General features: G+C 42.7%; 1 pseudogene; it reads right to left on the minus strand.

Moving 5' to 3' along the window:
- Positions 1-4,538: 4,538 nt before the first annotated feature.
- LOC117075690 lies at positions 4,539-5,109 on the minus strand (annotated as a pseudogene).
- Positions 5,110-18,508: the final 13,399 nt, after the last annotated feature.

An 18,508-nucleotide genomic window follows, 5' to 3' on the forward strand; every position in this document is an offset into this window, starting at 1 on the left:
TTTTCTGTAGTGATAACATTTGAGTCTTTTTCTTGTTTGAGTTTACTCTATCTGTGGGTTTTATATTTTTATGTGTTTTCATGATGGTAAATATATTTCTTTCACTACTGAGTGTAGAATTTCCTTAAGCATTTCTTGTAGGACTGATCTAGTGATAAATTCTCTAAACTTTTGCTTGTCTGGGAAAGACTTTATTTTTCCTTCACTTATGAAGGATAATTTTGCTGGTTATAGTATCCTTCACTGACCATTTTTTTTTTTCTTTCAGCACTTTAAATATATCATCCCATTCTCTCCTGGCCTGTAAGGTTTTTGCCAAAAATCTGCTGTTAGTCTGATGGGAGTTCCTTTATAAGTGACTGCCGAGACCACCTCGGTTGGAGAGACCCTAACTTAGCAGCACTAGAGGAATTAAAGACACACACATAGAAATATAGAGGTGTGGAGTGGGAAACCAGGGGTCTCACAGCCTTCAGAGATGAGAGCCTCCAACAGAGATTCACCTACATATTTATTAACAGCAAGCCCGTGATAAGTATTGCTTCTATAGAATATAGATTAACTAAAAGTAGTCCTTATGGGAAACAAAGGGATGGGCCGAAATAAAGGGTTGGGTTTGGCTAGTTGTCTGCAGCAGGAGCATATCCTTAAGGCACAGATCACTCATGCTATTGTTTGTGGTTTAAGAATGCCTTTAAGTGGGTTTTCTGCCCTGGATGGGCCAGGTGTTCCCTGCCCTCATTCCCGTAAACCCACAACCTTCCAGCGTGGATGTCATGGCCATCACAAACATGTCACAGTGCTGCAGAGATTTTGTTTATGGCCAGTTTTGGGGCCAGTTTATGGCCAGATTTGGGGGGGCCTGTTCCCAACAAGTGACTAGACGCTTTTGCTGTTTTTAGAATTCTTTGTCTTTGACTTTTGACAGTTTAACTGTAATGTGCTGTGGAGAATACCTTTTTGCATTGTATCTATTTGGGAATTTCTTAGTCTCTTGTATCTGGATGTCTAGCTTTCTTACTAGACTTGGACAGTTTTCATCTATTATTTTGTTAAATAACTTTCATTTTCTCTTCATCTTCTAGGACTCTGAAATTTTGACTATTTGGTCACTTTATGGTGTCCTGTATGTCACATAAGCTTTGCTCATGTTTTAAAATTATTTTTTCTTTATTTTTGTCTGACTGGTTTATTTCAAAAAGACCCGTCTTCAAATTTGAAGCTCCTTTCTTCTCCTTGATGTAGTCTATTGGTCTATTGTTGAAGTTTTCAACTGTAGCTTATATTTCATTCAATGAATTCTTTTTTTTTTTTTTTTTTTTTGGAGGTGGAGTCTCACTCTGTCGCCCGAACTAGAGTGCAGTGGCCAGATCTCAGCTCACTGCAAGCTCCGCCTCCCGGGTTTACGCCATTCTCCTGCCTCAGCCTCCTGAGTAGCTGGGACTACAGGCACCCGCCACCTCGCCCGGCTAGTTTTTGTATTTTTAGTAGAGATGGGGTTTCACCGTGTTAGCCAGGATGGTCTCGATCTCCTGACCTCGTGATCCGTCCGTCTTGGCCTCCCAAAGTGCTGGGATTACAGGCTTGAGCCACCTCGCCTGGCCTCAATGAATTCTTTAGTTTCATAATTTCTGGTTGGTTCTTTTATGGTAACTATCTCTTTGGTAAATTTCTCATTCATACCTTGAATTGTTTTTCTGATTTCTTTGTATTTTTCGGTATTCTCCTGTATCTCACTGAGCCTCTTTAAAATCAATATTTTGAATTCTTTTTTAAGATTTTATAAATTTCTTTTTATTTATATGTTACTGGAGAATTATTATTTTCCTTTGGAAGTGTCATATTTCCTTGCTTTTTCATGTTTCCTGTGTACTTATATTGACATCTGTGCATTTGGTGTAACAGTTGCTTCTTCCAGTTTTTGAATTTGCTTTCATAGGGGAGGACTTTTTCCTGAATATGTATCTATGTGTGTAGGGAACTTTGGGGGTGTGTACAGTACTGTGGTCTGTGTATGATTTCTGTGACTGTAGGCAGTGTTAGTGATGTCTGTGGTTTCTTCAGTGGCTTAGGATGAGGTCATTAGTGGAGGCTGTGGTGACATATTGCTGGGGACTGGGACCCCAGGTAGGCCAGTCTTTGGGACCTAATGGTGACAGTGGTAGGCTGAGTGTGTCTGTCCTTAAGCCCCAGGGTGGCATATGCTGGCACCAATGTTAGCAGGTCCAAGCATGCTGATTCTTGGGCTTCCAGGTGGCTTGTTCATATGCTGATGGCAGTGGTTGGCTGCCAGGCTTCTCAGGAACCTGGACAGTAGGCATGTTGTGAGTGATGGCAGTGGCAGTGGTGAGACAATTCTCTGGGTCCCAAGCAGTATGCAGTGGTGTTGGCAGTGGCTGCAATGGGCTGGGCAGTCTAGTCTCCAGGTCTGCAGGTGTTGTGTGCAAGTAAGTGCCAGCTGTGGTGGTAGTGGAAGGGTGGGGGGGCCAACCTCAGGCCCCCAGGAGGAGTGTTCAGGTGCTGACACTAGTGGACTGGGCTGGATGAACCTCAGGCCCACAGACGGTGTGCTCTGGCATGGATTAGGGGAAAACCAGCCTGAGCAGGCTTGTAGTCAGCTCCCCACAACAATGGTGCGCACTGGCACTGGCTGTGGTAGGCAGAAACAGAGTGATCCCCAGACCCCCAGCAGAATGCTTAGGTTAGGGGCAGCGGCAACTGCATTATGGCCCTGCTCCTGGGAAGGGCGAAGTTGTTTTCGGTGGCAGCGGTTATATGTAGGCGAGCTTGGCTTATGCTGCAGACCTAATGGCAGCAGCCCTTTCACTCACACTTTAGCCCCAGCAGCGTAGTAACAACAGCTATGGGCAGAGGATTCTGTCTGGGGGTGTGAAAATGTGCGGTGGCTCTGCTTCTGGAGGGAGTGGGGTCACAGCCAGTGGCCTGCACTTCAGCCTCAGTGGCAGCAGCCAGCTGTGGTGGTAGCTGCAGGTGGGGAATCTCAGTGGGCACTAGGGCCATGGAGATGCAGGCACTGCTGGGCCCCAGGGAGAGTGCCATTTGCCTGGTGTTGGGCTCTCAAAATAGCACCTTACAGGAGCTGCGGATGCCTTAGGGGTGTGTGGAATCCAGTGTGAACTCCCTCTCTGGGGCAGCGCCATTATGTGGTCTCCAGGAAGCTCTCTGTTTTAGTCTCAGGGCCCTCGTGGGTCGTGGGTCGGGGGCTGTACCATGGCTAGGACTGCAGGAGTCCATGGTAAGAATATGGACCATGAGGCATCTCTCACTTTCCTTTTCCCCACACTGGGGAGTCTCTACAGACTCCTAGCTGATCCTGCCTGAGGAGACTGCCTTGCTTCCCTTTTATTCGTTGCCTTAGGTGTTTCCTGACATTTCTCTGTTGAATCCCAGCATTCTTTTTTGGATGACCTATTTGAAATATGGTTATCTACTCACTATTTAGGTTCTTCTTTATGGAGGAGGCAAGTACCAGCCATCTTTAAGCCCCTCTGACTTGAACTTCTGAGAAGCAGAATCTTCCTAGAGGCCTTAAGCATGAGAAATACATGATGAGATGGTATCTGAGGAAGATGAATCTGTTTATTTGCAGTAGTGGAAGAAAACAGTGGCATAAATAATCATAAATAGCAGATTATTATAAAACGATGTAGCAGGTGCCATAATATCCTCAATCTGTTGTTTTCAAACTATGATTTTCAGAATGCTGGGGCTCCTAGGAAAGGCCTTGGGGATACTAAGTGGGGTGGGTGGATGAGGCAAAGCTGAGGGGAAGCGGGACTCAGCACCCCTTTCCTGTTCCCACCTTAACTGGAACAGCACTGCTTTTATTGTTTTAACACATGGAGTTCCAGATAACATTTATTTTCAGACAAGAATTTAATAGACCTTAACTGAACAACATCAGTTAATTACAGAAATACATAGCCAGACAAATGTTCCAGGAGGGGGTTGTTTGAGGATACTTTGCTGGACATTCACCTCCCACAGCTGTTGGAGATTACTTCACATTTTCACCTGCAAGGTACCAGCTCCGACAAGAGGAAGATTCTCTTGGAGAAGACAGATTTGGAAGGTGGCAGATATGCCTGTGCCCCAGGAAATGACTGAACCCGGCTCAATTCATTCAACACAGTGGGCAGTGGCCTTTCAACTCTTAGCCCGGGGGCCTGCCTCAGGCCCAGTCAGGCTCTCTGTCTTCAACTTGATTCCCTCAGCAAGTGCCAAGGCCTACTTTCCTCTTCTGGTAGCTACCCGCTGAAGCAGCTTTGGAGTGGGGCAGTTCTTGTTTCCTAAACCCTCTCCCTTTTTCTTTGTTACCCTAGACAAACATTCAAGAGCTTTTCACCCTGGATAACGAGACCAGGGTAACAAAAACAATAAACCTAGGGAAGTTACACAGGTTCTAGGTTCTTATATACTTTGAATCCCCTGGCTTGTGTCTCCTTCACAAGGGATAATAATGGATAAATTCTGCCCTCCACATTTATTTATTTATTTATTTATTTATATTTTATTTATTTTTACAAATGAGGCAATTTATTTAACCTGGCATGGTTTGTTCTAATGCTTCCTGTTGGCAACTGCCACCTCTCCGGCAATTCTGTCCACATCTCTCTGTCCCCAAGGTGTCAGTTTGCAGCCCCCATCTTGGCCCTTTTCCACCATTTTCAGCCCCTCCAGGGCTTAGAGGACCCGGTGGGCCACACTCTTGGAGCCTTGGCTGAAGTGGCTGGGCATGGTGCCATTTCCTTGACGTCCCCCATTGATCTTGGTCATGGAGTCAACCCCAGCGCCACCCCCGAGGTACAGGTGCCGCGCTGTGGAAGCAGCTCGTGTGCAGAACCAGTTCTCATCACAGGGAGCAAGCTCTTCGTGCTTGGCCACCCATTTGGGGAATTTCAGCTTCCTGGGCTTTTTGAGAAAGGCTGCCAGAGCTCTGACGAACTCCTGCTGGTCCACGTCTTTTACAGTAACTCTAGGCATGGTGCGGCCTCTGCACTGCCAGCCAGGGGAGAGGGCCGCATTTATTTTTAAATGACCTCACCAATGATCTTTCATTCAGACCTGACTCTTAGATGTCCCCAAGGAATGATGTGAGCCCGTCCCTTGTCTTAGGAGTTCCCTGATCTGTCCCATGTGAAAAGGATCCCTTTTAAGCAGTTTTTCGTAGTCGTTTTCATCCCATTACTTCATACATGACCTTATACTATGCATTCTGGGTTCTTAAGGATGTGTAACAAATCACCCAAAATTTAACGGCTTAACATAATAATTTACCATCTCTCATGGTTTCTGCTGTTTAGGAATTTAAGGAGGTCTCCGCTGGGCAGTTCTGGCTCAAGGTCTCTCATGTGCTTGCAGTAATATATCAGCTGGGGCTACAATCATCTGAAGGCTTTACTAGGATAGGAGGATCCACTTCCAAGGTGGCTCATATACATGAATGACAAATTGATTGCTGGCTCTTGTCCAGGGACTCAGTTCCTCTCCATGTGGGCCTCTCCACATTGCTGCCTGCGTGTTCCCATGGCAGCTGGCCTCCCCCAGAGCAAGAAATCCAAGAGACCAAGGTGGGTGCTGGAATGACTTTTATAACCTAGCCTTGAACATCATACACTATCAATTCTACCCTCTTTTACTGGCCACAAAGGTCTAGCCCTGATTCAATGTGAAAGGGGATTACAAAAGGAGGCAAGGGTCATTGGAAGTCATCGTGGAGGCTGGCTCACCATACTATAGAAGGGCCAGAAGAAGACCAGCCTCAAAGAAAAAGAGAAGGCAGCTAGTAGATGCCCTGGAATGCAAATGTTTGGAATGCACTCAAACAGGTGTTGAGTGAGTAAGAGAGAGTCGCGGCCCTCTTGAAGCTTGTAATCTAATGAGAATGACAAGTTTCATATGAATAAGTGCACTTGGAATAAAACCCAATATCCTGTACCTTGCCCCACTTATTCTTTTCTTCTCCTCTTCTCCTTTCTCACTGAGCGCCAGCCACACTTCATTCCTTCAACAGGCCGAGTTCTTACCTTCCTTAGGGCCTTTGTACTTGCTATTCCCTAGAATGCCCTCCCCTGATCTCTGCATGGCCAGCGCTTTCTCACCGTTCAGGTCTCTGACTTAGATGCCACCTGATATTTTCTTGGGTATTTGTTATCTGCCTCCCCCTTCTAGGAAGTAAGCCACACGACAGCAGAGACTTGTTAAGTCTCCTTCACTGCTACCTCCCCAGGCCTGAAATGGCACTTGTTACATATTAAGTGATGAATATATAGCCTAATGAGCAAATGAAGTACCCACTTTCTGACCAAATTATATAAAATTTTCCTTCTAGAATATTGTAAACTCAAGCTCTATCCCTATTTCTTGGCCATCTTGTAATCCAAAGGTTGGTGAATTACGAACTTACTCTACGATCTAACCTTGCTGATTCCTTGCCTCTGAGCAAATGGGTACCTCTGCCACGCCTGATTGCTAGATCCAGTTACTTCTTCCCAGGCCAACTATATTATTGGTATTTTTCCACAGGGCTGAGTCCTCCATTTCTGACTGCCTTTCCCTGGTTTCCTGTCCAACTTTCCTCCCTCCCCCAAAGGAAGGGCAATCCCAGCCTTGTTTTGCTGCACTTGTGTTTTCAGCTTTCTTGGGCTAAAATATTGAAAGCATTGCTCATTAGCATCCCAGATTTCCTGCTTTTCAGGGGAAACGACATGAGGAGCAGGGCCCCATGAGTATTTATTTCGAAAATATGTTTTTTAATTTGAAAGCAAATGGACGCTGCAGGTCTGCAGGTCATTTCACCTGCTGTGGCATGTGATTAGTGAGGCCTTTTCTCTCTAGGTGGTGGTGCCAGCTAATGGACTAACGCTCCCTATGTATGTTTATCTTCAGTTAATTAAAATTTTGCCAGATCTTCCTCACAGCCCTTGTGCACAGCAAGGCCAAGCCTTGACTTGTGGCACTGATCCGGGCTGGCAGGGTGGATGGGGGCGGTCATCCTATTAAATATTAATCTAAGAAGGCAATCAAGCCCGTGGGCTTCCACCCCTGAGGTTCTCCCGCAGGGAGGTCACAAATCGATGCCAGAGCTCTGTGCTTGTGGCAACTCTTCCTGCCAGGCCCGAGTCAGCAAAAGACGCAGTTTTACCGAACAGTTATTTGACAATAAATCTGAGCAGAATTCTGGGAGATCTCTCTCAAATACTGGAATGAATTACACACACGTCTACCTGGGAAGGGAATGTTAACTAGCTGGTGAAACTGCACCTTATGAATGATGAATGGGCCACTTGGCCAGGATTTATTTTGAAGTTATGGGTCAGATGAAGACTAGCAAGTATCCTATACTTCAGATGGCAGTTTTGAAAATCTGCCTATGCCAGGGATGGGGGAAGAGATTAAAGGTTCAGTTGGCTCACAAAGCCTCCAGTGCCCCATTTTCAGAAATGTGGACATTGCCTCCTCACAAGTTCACCTTCCTTCAGTCACTTCATTTTTTTTTTTTTTTTTTTTTTTTTTTTTTTTTGAGACGGAGTCTCGCTTTGTCTCCCAGGCTGGAGTGCAGTGGCCGGATCTCAGCTCACTGCAAGCTCTGCCTCCTGGGTTCCCGCCATTCTCCTGCCTCAGCCTCCCGAGTAGCTGGGACTACAGGCGCTGCCACGTTGCCCGGCTAGTTTTTTGTAGTTTTTAGTAGAGACGGGGTTTCACCGTGTTAGCCAGGATGGTCTCCATCTCCTGACCTCGTGATCCGCCCGTCTCGGCCTCCCAAAGTGCTGGGATTACAGGCTTGAGCCACCGTGCCCGGCTCCTTCAGTCACTTCAGTCAGCTTCTGTCCTAGCTGCCAAATCATTTCGGCAGATTCTTCTGCTGACAAACACAAAAGATAGAGCACTCTATTGTGGGCTGAATTTTGTTCCCCCAAAAAGATACATTGAAGTCCTAACCCCCAGGACTGTGAATGGGGCTTTATTTGGAAATAGGATCTTTGCAGACGTAATTAATTAAGATGGGTGGGCCCTGATCCAATGATGGGCGTCCTTATAAGAAGAGATAACAGACACACGCAGGAAGACCTCTGTGTGATGAGGGAGGCAGAGATGGGGGTCAGGCATCTACAAGCCAAGGAATGCCAAGGAAGCTACGAAGAAGCACTTACGGATCTCCTAGAGCTTTCAGAGAGAGCACAGCCCTGCCAACATATTGATTTCAGACTTCCAGCCTCCAGAATTGTGAAAGAGTACATTTCTGTTTGTTTTTTTTTTGTTTTTTTTTTTTTTTTGAGACGGAGTCTCGCTCTGTCTCCCGGGCTGGAGTGCAGTGGCCGGATCTCAGCTCACTGCAAGCTCCGCCTCCCGGGTTTACGCCATTCTCCTGCCTCAGCCTCCCGAGTAGCTGGGACTACAGGCGCCCGCCACCTCGCCCGGCTAGTTTTTTGTATTTTTTTTTAAGTAGAGACGGGGTTTCACCGTGTTAGCCAGGATGGTCTCGATCTCCTGACCTCGTGATCCGCCCATCTCGGCCTCCCAAAGTGCTGGGATTACAGGCTTGAGCCACCGCGCCCGGCCTTCTGTTGTTTTAAGGCAGCGAGTTTGTGGTACTTTGCTATGGCAGCTCTAGGAAACTAACACACGCTCTACTCCTAACCCTGATGCTGACTGCCATGGCCGTTTGCCTCCTCTGCAGACCTCGTTGATAGGCTCAGTTACCCTGATCTCCTTCCCTTCCTGGGGGGAAGTGGGAAACCAGGCTAGGAAGAAAGCCTCATCACATCTCAAGACTTGCCCATGATTTTTGAAACATCTCTGCCCACATTCTTGCCTAAGTAGGGGTCAGTGAACATAATAATATCTCTCTCTAATGATGGAGAATGTCACTCTGCTTCAGGCGTCATCACTCTAAATTCAAGTCTCATGGACTGGCATCACAGATACAGAGAGAATAAGAGGGGTACATTTGTACTGACCCTGACACATGTTCTAGAAATCAAATTTTTATTTTCACATTCCTGGCTAATTCTTTGTCTCTTCCAAAAGTTGAATGTTACAGGCCGGGCTTGGTGGATCACCTGAGGTCAGGAGTTCAAGACCAGTGTGGCCAACATGGCAAAACCCCATCTCTACTAAAAATACAAAAATGCCTCACACCTGTTATCCCAGCACTTTGGGAGGCCGAGGCAGGTGGATCACCTGAGGTTGCAAGTTTGAGACCAGCCTGACCAACATGGAGAAACCCGTCTCTACTAAAAGTACAAAATTAGCCGGGCATGGCAGCACATGCCTGTAATCCCAGCTACTCAGGAGGCTGAAGCAGGAGAATCGCTTGAACTCGGGAGGCGGAGGTTGCGGTGGGCAAGATCGTGCCATTGTGTTCCAGCCTAGGCAACAAGAGCGAAACTCCATCTCAGAAAAAGAAAAAAAAAATGAGCCGGGCATGGTGGCATGTGTCTGTAGTCCCACCTACTTGGGAGGCTGAGGCAGGAGAATCGTTTGAACCCAGGAGGTGGGGGTTGAAGTGAGACAGAATCACACCACTGCACTCCGGCCCAGGCAACAGAGTGAGACTCTGTCTCAAAAAGAAAAAAAAAGTTGAATGTTACAAAAATCCAGTTAAATGAAGGGTTTGAGCCAGGGAAATTTCTAAGAATAAAGGCTGTACAATATTTTGTTGTCTTGAGATAGCTAAGGAAAGGGACATTGAACATGAGGTCAGAAAACTTAGGCCTGAATTCTAGCTCTGTTCATCTTCACAAAATCCTTGCAGGGTACATATAATTAGCCCTTTGTACATGTGACCAGATGAGCTGAGGCTGCTCCTTGTCCCACCTCAAAATAGACATACTTACAGGAACTGGGAAGGTGGCTTCTGCATGGTCTTTGTTTTTCTGAGTGGGACACCAAGCTGAGGGTAGAGGTGAACTGCTCTGGACAGCAGAATAAGTTTTAAGAAGTTGTAGAGGTAAAAAAGGGAAACAAAATTATTGGCAGGGAAAAAAAAAATGTGTGAGGCAAGATGAAGACAAGTGGCTGATGAAGAATTTGGTTTAGTTTCTACTGTGTGGTATGCAATATGTATCTTCTTCCCTGTGTCTCCAAAAAGATCTAATTAACATGGATTGGAACTGATTTTGGAGGTAGACATCTAATAAGGAACAGATTGTCCAAGGAGATCCAACTATCCCAAGGCTAGAGAAGCTGATGGCCAGAGAAGTTCAGCTAACCATAGGACTATGAGTGCTGCTGCTTTCCACAGATCTGACTACCACATTACTAGAGGCCTGTTTACTGCAGTTCCTTTTAACTAGTACATCATGTCGACCTTTCAGCAGAAAAGTACAAAGCATACTAAAAGACAAAAAACACAGTTCGAAAAGACAGAGCAAGCATTAGAACCAGAGTCAGACATGGCAGGAACATTTGAACTATTAGAACAGGAATTTTTGACACTATGATTAATATGCTAAGGGCTTTATTGAAAAAAATAGATAACATGCAAGAACAGATGGATAATATGAACAGAGAGATGGAAACTCTAAGAGAGAATAAGAAGGAATAGCTAGAAATTTTAAAAAACAAAGCAAAAAAAAAAAACAATATAACAGAAATGAATACCTTTGATGGGCTCACAGTAGACTGGACACAGCTAAGTAAAAAAATTTCTGAGCTTGAGGATATGACAATAGAAACTCCCTAAGTGAAAAGCAATCAGAAAAAAAAGATTTTGAAAAACGCGAAAAAGGATATCGGGAACCATGGGACAAGTACAAACGGGGTAGCATAGGTAGAGTGGAAATGCCGGGAGAAGAGAGAACCAGAAGCAATATTTAAAGCAATAATGACTGATACTTTTTCACCCAACCACACATCCAGAAATCTCAGAAAACAGCAAGAAGAATAAATGCCAAAAACAAAACAAAATATCTGGGCATATCATATTCAAAATTCAGAAAATTAAAGATTAAAAATAAATCTTAATAGAAGCCGGAGGGAGGAAAATAAACACCTATAGAGGAGCAAAGATAAGAATTATATCAAAACTCTTGCCAGGCACGGTGGTTCACACCTGTAATCCCAGCACTTTGGAGCAGTTGAGGCGGGTGGATCACTAGAGGCCGGCAGTTCGAGACCAGCCTGGCCAACACAGAGAAACCCCATCTCTACCAAAAATACAAAAATTAGTCAGGCATAGTGGCACACACCTGCAGTCCCAGCTACTCAGGAGGCTGAGGCAGGAGAATTGCTGAAACTGGGGTGCAGAAGTTGCAGTGACCCAAGATTGCACCACTGCTCTCCAGCCTGGGTGACAGAGTGAGATTCCGTCTCAAAAAAAAAAAACAGAATTATATCGAACTCTGACTTCTCACCAGAAACCATGCAAACACGTAGAGAGTGAAGTGAAATATTTAGAATATTGAGAGAAAAAAATCCACCAACTCAGAATTCTGTATCCTGTGAAATTATCCTTCAAGAGTGAAGGAGAAATAAACTTTCTCAGACAAACAAAAATTGAGGGAATTTGTTGCTGGTTGGTCTGCCTTGCAAGAAATATTTAAGGAAGTTCTTCAGAGGAAAGGACAATTATGTAGGTCAGAAACTCAGATCTATACAAAGAAAACAAGAGTATCAGACAATGAATAGGTGAAGGTAAAAATAAAAACTTTTATTTCCTTATTTTTAATTGGCCTAACAGAGAAATTTAGTAAAAATAATAATAGCAACAGTGTATTTGATTATGCCTGTATTATGCACATATGTCAAATATGTAGGCACACATAAATGAATATATATTATTATATATGCTTATGTATAAGTAAAATGAATAACAGCAATGATATGAGGGATGGAACAGAGGAATTAGGAATATTCCATTATTATAAGACACTTGCCAGCAAACCACCATGGCCCATGTATACCTATGTAACAAACCTGTACATCCTGCACATGTATCCCAGAACTTAAAGTAAAATTTTTGAAGAAAGAAACATTAAATTATTTCTATTTTTATACAGAGGGGAAAAAAAGATACTTGCCCTACTCATGTTATTTGAAATTAGATTTGGATTAGTTATAAATAGATATTTCAAACTCTAAGGCAACCAGTAAAACAAGTAAAAAAAAAAAGAAGGACAACTGACATGCCAAGAGAGGAGAGAAAATGGAATCACATAAAATGCTCTGTTAAAGCTACAAAAGAGCCTGGGCAACATAATGACACCTCATCTCTACCAAAAAAAAATAAAAGCCAGGTGTTGTGGTACCTGCCTATAGTCGCAGCTACTCAGGAGGCTGAGGCAGGAGGATGGCTTGAGCCCAGGAGATCGAGGCTACAGTGAGCTACGCTCATGCCACTGTACTCCAGCCAGGGCAACATAACAAGACCCTATTTCAAAAAAAAAAAAAAAAGCTGGAAGACAAAAATAGAAACAAAGAACAAGGTCACCCTTCTATTAGAAATGGACAGATCCAGCAGGCAGAAAATCAGTAAGGACATAGTTGAGCTCAACAGCACCATCAACCAACTGGATATAATTGACATCTGTAGACTACTTTAACAACAGCAGATTACATATTCTTCACAAGCTCACATGGAACATTCATCAAGATAGACCACATTCTGAACCATAAAACACACCTTAACAAGTATAAAACAATAGAAATTATATTATGTTTACTCTCAGACCACAATAAATTTAAATTAGAAATTAATAACAAAGATAGCTGGAAAATACCAAAATGCTTGGAGAGTAACAACACATTTCAAAATAACACACGGGTTAGAGAATAAATCTCAAAAGAAATTAAAAAGTATTTTAAGCCAAATGAAAATACAACTTATCAAAATTTGTAGGATGCAGCATAAGCACTGCTTGGGGAATATTTATAGCTTTGAATGCATGTATTACCAAAACAGAAATATCTAAAATCAATCATCTAAGTGTCCTCCAGCCTGGGTGACAGTGAGACTCTGTCTCAAAAAAAATTTTTTTAAAAAACTAAGTGTCCACCTTTGGAAACTAGAAAAAGAGCAAATTAAGTCCAAAGGAAGCAGAAAAAAAGAAATAATAAAACTTAGAGCAAAAATTAAAGAAATTGAAAACAGAAAAGCAATAGAGAAAATAAAGCTAGAAGCTGGTTCTTTGTTTTTGTTTTTGCTTTTTGGGACAGAGTCTTGCCCTGCCACCCAGGCTGGAGTGAGGTGGCATGATCTCGGCTCACTTCAACTTTTGCCTCCCACGTTCAAGTGATTTTCTTGCCTCAGCCTCCTGAATAGCTGGGACTACAGGCACGTGACACTGCGCCTGGCTAATTTTTATATTTTCAGTAGAGACGGGTTTTCACCATGTTGGCCAGGCTGGTCTTGAACTCCCGACCTCAAGTGATCTGCCCGCCTTGGCCTCCCAAAGTGTTGGGATTACAGGTGTGCGCCACTGCACCCAGCCTGAAGCTGGTTCTTTGAAATTATCAATAAAATCAATAAGTATCTAGCCGGACTAAGAAAAAGAGAAGACACAAACTGTTAACATCAGAAATTAACGAGGAAACATCACTATAGATCCCATGGACATTAAAAGAATAATAAAAATTATATGAACAATTCTATACCCACAAATTTGATAACCTAGATGAAATGGACCGATTTCTTGAAAGAGATAATCTGCCAAAACTTACACTGGAAAAAATAGACAATCTGAATATATCTATTAAAGAAGTTGAATAAATAATGAATAACCTTCTGAAACAAAACATGACATGCCCAGATGGGTTAATTGGTGAGTTCTACTATACATTTAAGGAAAATTTATACCATTCCTCTACAGTCTCTTTCAAAAGACAGAAGTAGAGACAGTGCTTGCTAACTCATTCAGTGAGGCCATTACCCTGATATCAAAACCATCACAAGAAAACTTTGGACCAATATTTCTCATGAACATAGATACAAACATCCTCAATAATAATTAGCAAATCACATCAAACAATGTATAAAAATATTTACACACCATGATGGTCTTAGTCCAGTCAGGCTGCTATAACAAAGTAACATAAACTGGGTGGCTTAAACAGCAAACATTTATTCTTACAGTTCTGGAATTTGGGAAGTCCAAAATCAAAATGACAGCAGATTTGGTGCTTAGTGAGAGCTAGCTTCCTGGTTCACAGATGGCCATCTTTTTGTTACATCCTCACATGGCAGAAGAGACAAGCCTCTGGGGTTTCTGTTTTAGGGGCACTAATCCCATTCATGGGGGTTCTGCCCACATGCCCTAATCACTTCCCAAAGCCCCACTTCCAAATACCTTCACAATGAGGATGAAGTTTCAACACAGGAACTTTAGGGAACACAAACATTCAGTCTATAGCCATGACCAAGTGGGATTTATCCCATGTATTCAAAGCTGGTTTAACAGTCAAAAGTCAATTAATATGATCTATCACATCAACTGGCTAAAGGAGAAAAATCACGTGATCATATCAATAGATGCAGAAAAAGTATTTGACAAAATCCAATGTCCATGCATGATTAAAAAAATAATAAACCCAGAGCAAACTAGAAATACAGGGTAATTTCCTCAACTTGATAAACATCTACAAAAAACCTATAGCTAACATCATACTTAATGATGAAAAACTTAAAGCTGTCCTGCTAAGATCAGGAAGGAGGCAAGGATATCCCCTCTCACCATTGTGTTTCAACGTTGTACTGGAAGTCCTAACTAATATAATGAGACAAGAAAAATAAGTAAAAGGTATGCAGATTGGGAAAAAAAAACTGCCAAAATTCACAGATGATATGATTGTCTGTGTAAGAAATCTGAAAGAATTGACCAAAAAAAAAAATCTCCTGGAACTAATAATTGAGTATAACAAGGCTCCAAGATATAAAGTTAATATACAAAAGTCAATCACTTTCCTATATACCAGCCATTGCTGATATGACAAGTAAAATTTGCAATTAAAAACATATTACCATTGCATTAGCACTCCCCCCAGGAGACCCTTAGACATAAAAATGCTTATGTATAAATTGTATATGTAGGTATCAAAAAATGAAATAATATAAATTATATTCAAAATCTACAGAGGAAAACAATGAAATTCTGATGAAAGGTATCAAAAAAAAAAAAAAAAACCTAAATAGAAAGATGGGCTATGTTCATGGATAAGAAGACTTAATATTGTCAAGATGTCAGTTTTTTGCAATTTAATTTATGGAGTCAACACAATCCAATCAAAATACCAGCAAGTTATTTTGTGGATGTAGACAAACTGAGTCTAAAGTTTATATGGGGAGGCAAAAGACACAGAATTACCAAGTCAATATTGAAGAAAAAATCAAAGTCAGCCAGGCACAGTGGCTCACACCTGTAATCCCAGCACTTTGGGAGTCCGAAGCAGGCAGATCACTTGAGGTTAGGAGTTCAAGACCAGCCTGGGCAACATGGTGAAACCCCATGTCTACTGAAACTACAAAAATTAGCCAGGTGTGGTGGCGGACACCTGTAATCCCAGCTACCCAGGAGGCTGAGGCACGAGAATCGCCTGAACCCTGGAGGCAGAGGTTGCAGTGAGCCGAGATCTGCCATTGTACTCCAGCCTGGGCAATAGAGCGAGACTCAGTCTCAAAAAGAAAAAAAGAAAAAATCAAAGTCAGGGGACTGGCACTACCAAACTTCAAGACTTACTACAAAACTACAGTTGTCAAGACATTGTGGTATTGGTGAAAGACTAGACAAATAGATCAGTGGAACAGAAAGAGAGCCCAGAAATAAAGTCACATAAATATAATCAACTGATCTTTGACAAAAGAGCAAAGGCAATACAAGAGGGTGGAGACAGTCTTTTAAAAATAACATCAGAACAAATGAACATATCTGTACGAAAAAAATTTTTTTTTTATTTTTTGAGGCAGAGTCTTAGTTGTCCAGGGTGGAGTGCAGTGGCATGATCATGGCTCACTGCAACCTTGACCTCCCAGGGTCAAGCAGTCCTCTCAATTCAGCCTTCCAAGTAGCTGGGACTATAGGCATGCACCACCATGCCCAGCTAGTTTTTAAATTTTTTATAGAGACAGCATCTCCCTATGTTGTCCAGGCTGAAAAAGAAAGATCTAGACACACATCCTTCACAACAATTAACTGTAATAGATAATAGACCTAAATGTAAAACACAAAACTATAAATCTCTTAGAAGATTTAAAAAAAAAAGCCTAGATGACCTTGGGTACGGTGATGACTTTTAAAATACAACACAAAATATATAATCTATGAAACAAATAATTGATAAGTTGGACTTTATTAAAATTAAAGACATCTTTGAAAGATAGTATCAAGAGAATGAGGGGCTGGGCATGGTGGCTCACACCTGTAATCCTAGCCCTTTGGGAGGCCAAGGCGGGTGGATCACCTGAGGTCAGGAGTTTGAGACCAGCCTGGCCAACATGGTGAAACCCTGTCTCTACTAAAAATACAAAAATTGGCTGGGTGTAGTGGTGCTCACCTGAAATCCCACTACTCAGGTGGCTGAGGCAGAATTGCTCCAACCTGGGAGGCAAGAGGTTGCAGTGAGCCAAGATTGCACCACTGCACTCTAGCCTGGGTGACAGAGCAAGACTCTGTCTCAAAAATATAAAAAACAAAAACAGAATAAGCAAAAAAGTCATAGACTTGGGAGAAAATATTTGCGAAAGACACATCAGATAAAAGAATATAATTCAAAACTTACAAAAAACCCTTAAAACTCAACAATTAAAAAAAAAAAAAATTTAAACATGGGCAACAGACCTGAACAGACACTTTACCAAAGAAGATATACAGGTGGCAAGTAAGCATATAAAAAATGCTCAAACCAGGTGTGGTGGCGCATGCTGATATAGTTTGGATATTTGTCCGCACCCAAATCTCATGTTGAATTGTAATCCCCAATGCTGGAGGTGGGGCTTGGTGGGAGGTGTTTGAATCATAAGGGTGGATCCCTCTTGGCTTGGTGCTGTCTTTGTGACAGTGAGTTCCCATAAGATCTGGTCATTTAAAAATGTGTGGCACCTCCCCAATCACTCACTCTCTTTCTTGCTGCTGCTCTGGCCATGTGACGTGCCTGGTTCCCTTTAACTTTTACCATGATTGTAAACTTCTTGAGGCCTCCCCAGATGCTGAGCAGATGCCAGCACTGTGCTTCCTGTAAAGCTTGCAGAACTGTGAGCCAATTAAACCTCTTTCTTTATAAATTACCTAGTGTCAGGTATTTCTGTATAGCAATGCAAGAATGGCCTAACACATGTGTCTATGGTTCCAGCTACTCAGAGGCTGAGGCAGGAGGGTTGCTTGAGGCCAGGAGCTCAAGGCTACAGTGCACTATGATTGTACCTGTGAATACTGTGATTAGCCACTGCACTACAGCCTAGGCAACACAATGATATTCTGTCTCAAAAAAAAAAAAAAAAAGGAAGGAAGATGCTCAACAAGGGCTTACTTTCATATGCCATTCAAAAATTACCAATTAAAACAAAAATAGATAGCATTACACACTTATTAGAATGGCCAACCAAAACACAACATGAAATGCTTGTGGGAATGTAAAATGGTACAGCCATTTTGAAAGTTCGGGCTGGGCACGGTGGCTCACACCTGTAAACCCAGCACTTTGGGAGGCTGAGGCAGGAGGATCACCTGAGGTCAGGAGTTCAAGACCAGCCTGGCCAACATGGTGAAATCCTGTCTCTAATAAAAATACAAAAATGTGTTGGGCGTGGTGGTACATGGCTCCAATCCCAGCTACTCCAGAGACTGAGGCAGGAGAATCCCTTGAACCCAGGAGGTAGAAGTTGCAGTGAGCCAAGATCATGCCACTGTACTCCAGCAAAAAAAAAAGAGAAAGACAGTTCAGCAGTTTTGTACAAAATATAATCTTACCATGTGATCCAGCATTTTGTACTCTGTGATATTTACCCAAAGGAGTTGAAAACTTAAGTACACACAAAACATGCACACAAGTATTGATAGCAGCTTTATTCATGATTGTCAAAACTTGGAGCCATCTAAGATGTTCTTCAGTAGGTCCATGGATAAACTGTGGTACATCCAAACAATGGAATATTACTCAGCATTAAAAAGACATGAACTATCAAACCATGAAAGGACATGAAGGAAAGTTAAATGCATGTTACTAGGTGAAAGACGCCAATCTGTAAAGGCTACATTCTCTATTATTCCAACTAGATGACATTCTGAAAAAGACAAAACTATGGAGACAATAAAAAGATTAGTGGCTGCCAGAGGTGAGAGGAAGGAGGGATGAACAGACAGAGCATAGAGGATTCTCAGGGCAGAGAAACGGCTCTGTATGATAACACAATGGTGGATACATGTCGTTACACTTTTGTCAAAACCCACAGAGTGTACAACACCAAGAGTGAACCCTACTGTAAACTATGAATGTTGGTCGATGATGATGTGCCAACGTAGGTTCATAGATTGTAACCAATGGACCCCTCTGGGGC

Source organism: Trachypithecus francoisi, unplaced genomic scaffold (assembly GCF_009764315.1).
Source record: "Trachypithecus francoisi isolate TF-2019V2 unplaced genomic scaffold, Tfra_2.0 Lachesis_group5, whole genome shotgun sequence".
In the NCBI taxonomy this organism is placed as follows: Eukaryota; Metazoa; Chordata; class Mammalia; order Primates; family Cercopithecidae; genus Trachypithecus; species Trachypithecus francoisi.